The 8,292-nt window shown below is 40.3% G+C and overlaps 1 pseudogene; it reads left to right on the plus strand.

Moving 5' to 3' along the window:
- Positions 1-276: 276 nt before the first annotated feature.
- On the plus strand, positions 277-446 carry LOC118986616 (uncharacterized; annotated as a pseudogene).
- Positions 447-8,292: the final 7,846 nt, after the last annotated feature.

An 8,292-nucleotide genomic window follows, 5' to 3' on the forward strand; every position in this document is an offset into this window, starting at 1 on the left:
GCAGATGGTGGCAGGATGGCTGTAAAAGAGAAAAGAGCTCTTGCAGATGGTATCCATACTCCTTTTTGTGTTTTTCTTTTTGGAGGGAGAAGGGAGAGAGTTGCAAGATGACACAATCGTGCTGCAAACTTCCAAAGTATTTTTTCTCATACATTTTCTAAAGTCACCACTTATTTCTTTCACCACATATCACAGAGGACAAATCAAGCAGAAAATGGAGAAAGGACAACAGGAAAAATTCCTTTAACATGTACAACTATAAATTCACCATCTTGTATTGCTTCTCAGCCTTTTGGCTAAAATCAAGTGTAGTATCTGTTCTTATCAGTTTAAATTCACCATCCTGTAGAATTATCCATCATGGACTCAAAGCCTGTTAGTGCCATAAATTTCTCCTGTATTTTCCTTCTCCAGGTGAAATAAGCTAATTTTCTCATAGACCATTTTTTTCAATGTTGGGCAATTATTTTTGGTGCTTGACTTTCAGCTATATACATTCTGCTGGAATCAGAATCATGTGATTTTGAGATGCTATAAGTTGGTCATAATATTCTGATAATGGCTTGCAAGATGGAAGCTGCCTTCACTGGTAATCTCCTGTTAGATGGCAACATCATCTCCCTTGGAAGTCTTTTCCAAGGGAGAAAAGGTAGTTAATGAAGTCACTCCTTTGTGTAGCTTCTGCAGTGGGGGCTTAGGCTTCCCACCATAATGAGTAGCCAGACATTAATTGGGCTGGAGGTCTCTGAGTTTTCCAAGCCTACTCCTTCAGCTTCTGTTGTCATTGTAAAGATGGCAAGTGGTAAGTCCTTTGCAAACTATTATCTCTCACAAAGGTGACCCTGGGAAGTTCATCCCCAAGGATTGCTATGTTCTTCCTGTCCCAATGTTGGCTTTAGGTGAGAGTGTCCCAGACCATTTCCTCTGCCTGCATTTGGATATCAGAAAAGGGAGAAAATGAAAAAAGTCCTTGAGTAGAGTTGATACCTTTAATTATTACCCTTGATTCATTCACATAGTCACCTGTCCATTCATCAATTCAGTAAATTCATATTAGTAACCTACTATGGGTCAATCCTAGGATGGTTGACAAATATAGGCAAATGAGATCAATTTGTGGTCCTAAAGCTTTAGAAGAGAAGGTCAAGAATTATAACTCAATAAGTATGTAACTGTGTTAAATGTATAAGGTCCTATGGGAATGCTATTTCTGCCTGGAGGGTCAGGATCAGAAAAGTTCATAGTTACATCATTGTTAAACAGTCCTGAAGGATAAGTGGGTGTGACTCTATAAGGGAGCCAAAGGTAAGAGGAGCATACCACAGAGAAGATGGAATCCATGCAAAGGCACAAAGACATGAGAGAACACCCCCAAGTTCCAGATAGGTAGAAAAACTGGCTCACATTACAGGTGGGGTATGGCAGTCATGAATGTGAGGATAAAAGGCCAGAAGGGATTGGGACTTAACTAGAAGCTAATTAAGAACCAGCATAGCAAACTGCCACCCTGGTACAAGTCACTCGGCTGCTTTAGTCTGGGGCACTTGGGTTCAGAATGGGGAACTATGGTACAATAAAACAGACTTTACTTTCTCCACAGTTTACCTATGACTCTCCCTGCATTATGATGTGGCACAATGTCAGGAGAGCTATTGCCTGGTAGACAACAGGTTTTATTTCCTCACGCAACTAGAGAATACAGCCAGGAATTTAAGTGACTCCTTATGGAAGAAATTTATTGCTTTGGCTACCCAGCACCCAGTCTCCTTTTTTATGGAATTATCACCCTACATTTTCTCTGGAGAATCATCCTATGCCTACTTTCAGTCCATGTGTGGTTCCATTCCTACTGAAGTGAAGTCTGTTACTCAGTGTGGTATATCAGAACACCAAATCACCCTAGTCACGGTGGCTGGCTCTGAAATAGGCTCCCGACCCAAGCTGCTCCAATCAAAATAATTCCTGAGACTTAAGAGCTTCCAGGAATATTTATCCTCTTGTTTGTTTGCCACTGGATGCAAACACTGGAACTCTTAAGTTCCAGTGTTTTTGCCAGGTATCTTGCTTACTTCGGGAAACTTGAGAATGAACTCAACACAGTAAAAAACAGAGTCAGGAAATGGAGAAAAAGTAAGTCTCCGTAGCATATTTTGAGCATCTTGGATCAAGCTACAGTTGAATCCTGGCCTGCCAAGAAATGTATGTCCAAAAAAATTTTCCATTTTATTAAAGCCAGTTTGAGTTGAATTTCCTCTCATTTGATATGGAAAAAAATATTCTTAGTGAAATAATGCTAAAATTATCCATAAACTATCTCTTTAAAGATGTAGTATCTTGAGGGATAGAACATACTGAACATTGAACAGGTGAAGAATAATGGAATGGGATCCATAAAACCTGTTTTTCGGGTCTGACTTTGCCACTCACTAGTTATATAGTTTGGGGCAAATTACTTCATCTTTCTGAGTTTCAAATTTTCTACATCTAAAATACAGATAATAATTCTAACCTTGTCCCCATATCACAGCCTTGCAATAAAAATCAAATAAAATTATGGAGGAGTAACTTGTCAAATCCAGAGTGTTAAATGAATGAAATAGCTATTAAAGTATTCATTTTTTAGTAAGCCCTTAAAGATGTTAGTTTCACATTAGAAATCAGTCTCACGTTCTCCAGTTGTCTAATAGGTCTAAGGATGTTGACATCCAACTAGCACCTGCCATAAATCATCAGGTTTCACAAAGCTAAATGGAAATAATCATTTCCTCAGGTCAGGAGCAAGCTAAGCTTAAAATCTCGCTGTGCCCATGGTAACATGGTGTGTGTTAATTGGCATTATGTTGGCAGTCAGTTGGTCCAGGAAGAAACTGTAAGAAAGCGATGTCTAGTATCTACTTAGATTCTGAAGTGGTCTAAAAATATCAACTAATAAAGAAAATAAAACAAATCTAATTGAATTTCCCTTTCAGATTATTAACCACATTTTCATATTTTTTAACATGGTTGGTGTGGTGACCTGTCCTAGAGGGACAAAGCTTTGCTAAGTACTAAGTACATCCTTTGTCAAAAGTTTTGCTTAAGTACTAAATATATTCTGTGTCACCGAGGACTGCCAAAAGCTCCTACTCAGTCAGCCATTCTCTCTCAGCAACGTGCAGTTGATCACCTGAAAAACAGGTTTTATGGATCCTGTCCTTACAAAAAGGCGACATTTGAACAGAGATATGTATAGAGGGAAAAGAGCCTGAAGACACAGGAAGAATATGAGGTACAAGCCAAGGAATGCCAGAGGCTCCCAGAAGCTAGGAGAAAAGCATGGAACAGATTTTCCTCTTTTTTTTCTATTTTTTTATTGTTGTTCAACTACATTTGTCTCCATTCCCCTCTCCCCACCACTCCCTGCCAACACAGACTCAAAAGGAACCAATCAGGCCAACACCTTAATTTTGGACTCCTAGCTTCCAGAACTGTGAGACAATAAATTTCTGTTGTTTAAGCAACCCACTTTGTGGTACTTTGTTAAGCAGCCCCAGGAAAATACCAGTAAGGTAGTGTTCTGCCAGTGAACTTCAGAGATATATGGGTTACAGGACTGGATTCTTACAGTCACACAAAAGGGGTTCTCAGATTATTATAAATTAGATATTCAAGGTGGGGTGAAAAACTTAGTACCATTCATAGAGATGAATCTCTGTTGCATTCAGAGTGGAGTACTCCAGCACTCCTATTTTATATCATGGGAGTTAGTTTTGTGCTCCAGCTGGAATTAAACTCTTTCGTGGCATACAGTATAATACAATGCAAACAAACCCCTTCTTGGTCAACTTCACTATCTCCACAATTTCTGGCAAGCTATTGGCCATTTAATATTAAATAAGTATCCAATGAGTTATGTTTATTGCAAGGCCTTTCTATATTTGGGGTTTCCAAAAATACCCAGTTCTTCTAATTCCAAAAGTGGCCAAATGTGCATGCCTGCAAAAGATCTAGGCAAGGAAAATAATTTCCTAACGACCTTGGAAGAGTGTTGTTAAGAACAAGAGGAGGTCATTCAGTGTTCTCAGTGATCTAGAAATAAATAGTATTGAGCACATTCTTCTGAAGCCTGCTTTCTTACCTGGCAATATATCATGAACTTTTCTGTATCAATAAATATTCCTTTACAACGTGATTTTTAATAACTACAGGGATTCCATTGTCAGGAAGTACACTCTATAATTCACTTAACTAATCTTCTATTCCTGAGATAAATCAATGAAAAAAAATCAAGATAGTTAGTTGAATCCAGAGCTGTGTATGCCCCAAGGACCAGCTTTGTGATCATGTTTCATATTCTTCTGTGAATCTCTTTATGGTGCTTCCTTCGTCTAAGAGAGTGCCTCCTGGAATTCCACTCACCAGTCTGTGGGCATTTCTACGCCATCGAATAAAAAACCTTCTGAATATATCATTTATCCATCCACTTAGAAAACAAATATTTATTTTGCACTTAATATATGCCAGACACTATTCTGGTGTCCAATGATAGAGCAGTGAACAAGATGGATATGGCCCCTGCTTTCCTGGACTTTAAAAATCTGAAGAGAGTACACAAATACCACAAATACACAAGATAAATTCAAATAGCTGCTATAAAGGAAGACAGGTGATGTGAAAGAAAGTTGATGGGAAGAGAGTAATTTAGATGAAGAGAAAGGAAGTAGCATATTAACTGAGACCTGAAAAAAGAGAAGAGCTATCCACATCAAGAGGCAGGGAAAACATCTGATGTAGAGAAAACAGCTGGGGAATAGTGAGACGTGTTAAAAAATGAAAGTTATCTACAGTGACTGCATAGAGTGAAACAGTGGATGACAGAGAAAAAAGTTCAAGGAATAGGCAAGTGCTGGATCTAGTCAGTCTTCACAGGACCTGACAAGGCAGCACGACTTGACCCCAAACGCAGCAAGGACAATGAGCAGCTAGTTTGCAAGGTTTTAACTTGTGAGTGTTGTATGTCAGCTCTGTTTTTTTAAATATATTTTATTGATTATACCATTACAGTTGTTCTATTCCCCCCCCTTCATTCCCCTCTACCCGCACACTCCCGCCCCCACCATTCTCCCCCCCTTTAGTTTATAACCACGTGTCTCAAGTTCTTTAGATTCTATATTTCCCCCACTATTCTTGCCCTCCCCCCTATCTATATTCTACCTACCATCTATGCTATTTTCTGTGCCTTCTCCCTCCTTCTCCTCCTCCCACTCCCCTGTTGCTAACCTTCCATGTGTTCTTCATTTCTATGGTTCCACTCCTGATCTAGCTGTCCTCTTGGTTTGCTTTTGTTTTAGGTGTGGTTGTTAATAACTGTGAGTTTGCTGTCCTTTCACTGTTCATATTTTTCATCTTCTTTTTCTTATATAAGTCCCTTTAGCATTTCATATAATAAGGGCTTGGTGATGATGAACTCCTTGAACTTGACCTTATCTGAGAAGCACTTTATCTGTCCTTCCATTCTAAATGAAAGTTTTGCTGGATAAAGCAATCTTGGCTGTAGGTCTTTGGATTTCATGACTTGGAATACTTCTTTCCAGCCCCTTCTTGCCTGTAAGGTCTCTTTTGAGAAATCCGCTGACAGTCTGATGGGTACTCCTTTGTAGGTGACTGTCCCCTTATCTCTTGCTGCTTCTAGGATTCTCTCCTTCATTTTCATCTTGGCTAATGTAATTATGATGTGCCTTGGTGTGTTCCTTCTTGGGTCCAACTTCTTTGGGACTCTCTGAGCTTCCTGGATTTCCTGGAAGTCTATTTCCTTTGCCAGACTGGGGAAGTTCTCCTTTATTATTTGTTCAAATACATTTTCCACTCGTGGCTGTTTCTTTCCCCCTTCTAGTACCCCTATAATCCAGATGTTGGGACGTTTAAAGATGTCCTGGAGGTTCCTAAGCCTCTCCTCATTTTTTTGAATTCTCATTTCTTCAATCCTTTCTGGTTGGATGTTTCGTTCTTCCTTCCTTCCTTTCGTTCTTCCTTCTGGTCCATTCCATTGATTTGAGTCCCAGTTTCCTTTCCATCGCTATTGGTTTCCTGGACATCTCCCTTCATTTCAATTAGTTTAGCCTTCATATGTTCCTCTAATTTGTGACTATAATCAATCAGTTCTGTTAGCATCCTGATAAACAGTGTTTTGAATTGTGCTTCTGAGAGGCTGGCAATTTCTCGGTCGCTTAGAGTTATTGGCTCTGGGACTTTGAGTTCTTCTTGCACCATCTTTTGGGCTGTTCGTGCCTGTTCTGTAGCAGGATTGGAGCCCTAGCTGTTCACCAGAGCAGAGCAACTCAGTCACTGGGTTGTGACGCTGTATGTGGGGGCAGGGTCAAAGAGGAGCAATGGCGTCCTGTCTGCCGCCTGCCGCCTCAGCCCCCACTGGTGCCGCAGCTGCCACTGTCACCGGACCCACGTGTTTCGTCCCACTGCATGCAAGTGTGCCACTGCCGTCAGCCCTTGCCCCCTGGGGCCTACGTGGTCCGTCTCACTGTGCGCAAATGTATGACTGCAGTCAGTCTGCCCCACACCCTGACTGGGTCCGTACCACTTGCAAGCCTAGTTCGGGGGATCTGTCCTGCCCAGATGCTGGCTGGACAGCAACCCTGCTCACTGCTGGCTCTGCCCCTCTTACCATCCCCATTGAACGGTTAGATGTAGTCAGACTTCCGTATAATTCAATTTTCTGTTTTGTAGCTCTGTGTTTGTTCTCCAAACCTTAGTTGTATTCAAACTTGGTTGTGGGAGAAGGCACAGTGTTTCCACCTATGCCTCCATCTTGGTGGAAGTCGTCAGCTCTGTTTTAAGAAGATCCCTCTGGCTGAAGTCAAAAGGAAGCATAAGTCATAAAGAAGCACATGAGGAAGCAGAAAACGAGCAGTTAGCAAGCTACCACTGTGGTTTAGTAAAGAGATTTGTTGGTACCTTAGACTGACTTGATGGCTATAGGAATAGAAAGAAGTAAACTGGTTCAGGACATACTTTGATAACAGAATAAGCAGGATATAATGATAGAATGAGTATGGGTAGATGAATTGAAGGAACAAATAAAGGATGAAAACATTTTATCATAAAAAATTTTAAACTTGCAGAAATGTTCAATGAATTGAATAACAAATACCTATATTCTTGCTGCATAGATTGTACAGTTAACATTTTATTATATACTTTATCATATAACCATCTATCTTACTGTCCATGCATCAATCTGTTTTGTGGTTTGTTTGGGGCTTTTTTTTTTTTTTGGTGTTCTTAGGATGGAAGGAAAAAATTGAGAACATCAAAACACTTCACCCCTGTCCCCTGCTACAGCTTGCATGGTATTAATTAGAATCAGTATGTGGTTTGGGTTCTTCTATTTTTATAGAAAAATTTGCATACAATGAAATGCAAGTCTTAAGCATACCATTCAATGAGTTATGAGAAATGCATACACTTGTGTATTCCTGACCAGGGTTCTAAAGTGTGACACTACTCTGAACTTTAGATAACTTTATGTTCCAGGAGCTGTCCAGGGCATTGTTGCTATATATAGCAACAATGTTGCTATGTATACCAATAGTTTGTTCCTTTTTTTTTTTTTTTAGAAAATATTTATTGACTTTAGAGAAAGACCTGAAGGGGGGAGGGAGACACCGAGCTGTTGTTCCCTCACTCGTGCATTTGTAGGTTGATTCTTGCATGTGCCCTGACCAGGATCACACCTGTAACCGGGGCATATCAGGACACGCGCTGATCAGCTAAGCTACCTGGCCAGGGCCCTAAGTATGTGGGGGTTTTTTTGTGTTTTTTTTAATATTTTATTTATTTATCTTTAGAGGGAAGGGAAGGAGAGAGGGAGAGAAACATCAATGTATGGTTGCCTTTCATGCGTCCCCTGCTGGGAGTTGGCCTGCAGGGAACTGGCCTGCAACCCAGGCATGTGCCCTGACTGGGAATCAAACCGCGATCCTCTGGTTCGCAGGCCCGCGCTCAATCCACTGAGCTACACCAGCCAGGGCCCTAGTTTGTTCCTTTTTATTGCTAAGCGGTCTTTCATGATATCTGAGTTTGTTTAGTCATTCCCTTGTAGATAGACAATTGGGCTCTACAGTTTATAAATCATGGGTAAATTTAACATAAATATTCTCATATAATTATTTTTATAGACATGTTTTAATTTCTCTGGGTAGAAACAGAACTCCTGAGTCATAGGATAGGTACATGTTGTTAAGAAATTTCTAGAGTTTCTTATAAAGCAATTATAACCGTTTACGCGCCCATCAACAA

Source organism: Sturnira hondurensis, unplaced genomic scaffold (genome assembly GCF_014824575.4).
Source record: "Sturnira hondurensis isolate 20B ecotype Veracruz unplaced genomic scaffold, ASM1482457v3 Scaffold0004338, whole genome shotgun sequence".
Classification (NCBI taxonomy): Eukaryota; Metazoa; Chordata; class Mammalia; order Chiroptera; family Phyllostomidae; genus Sturnira; species Sturnira hondurensis.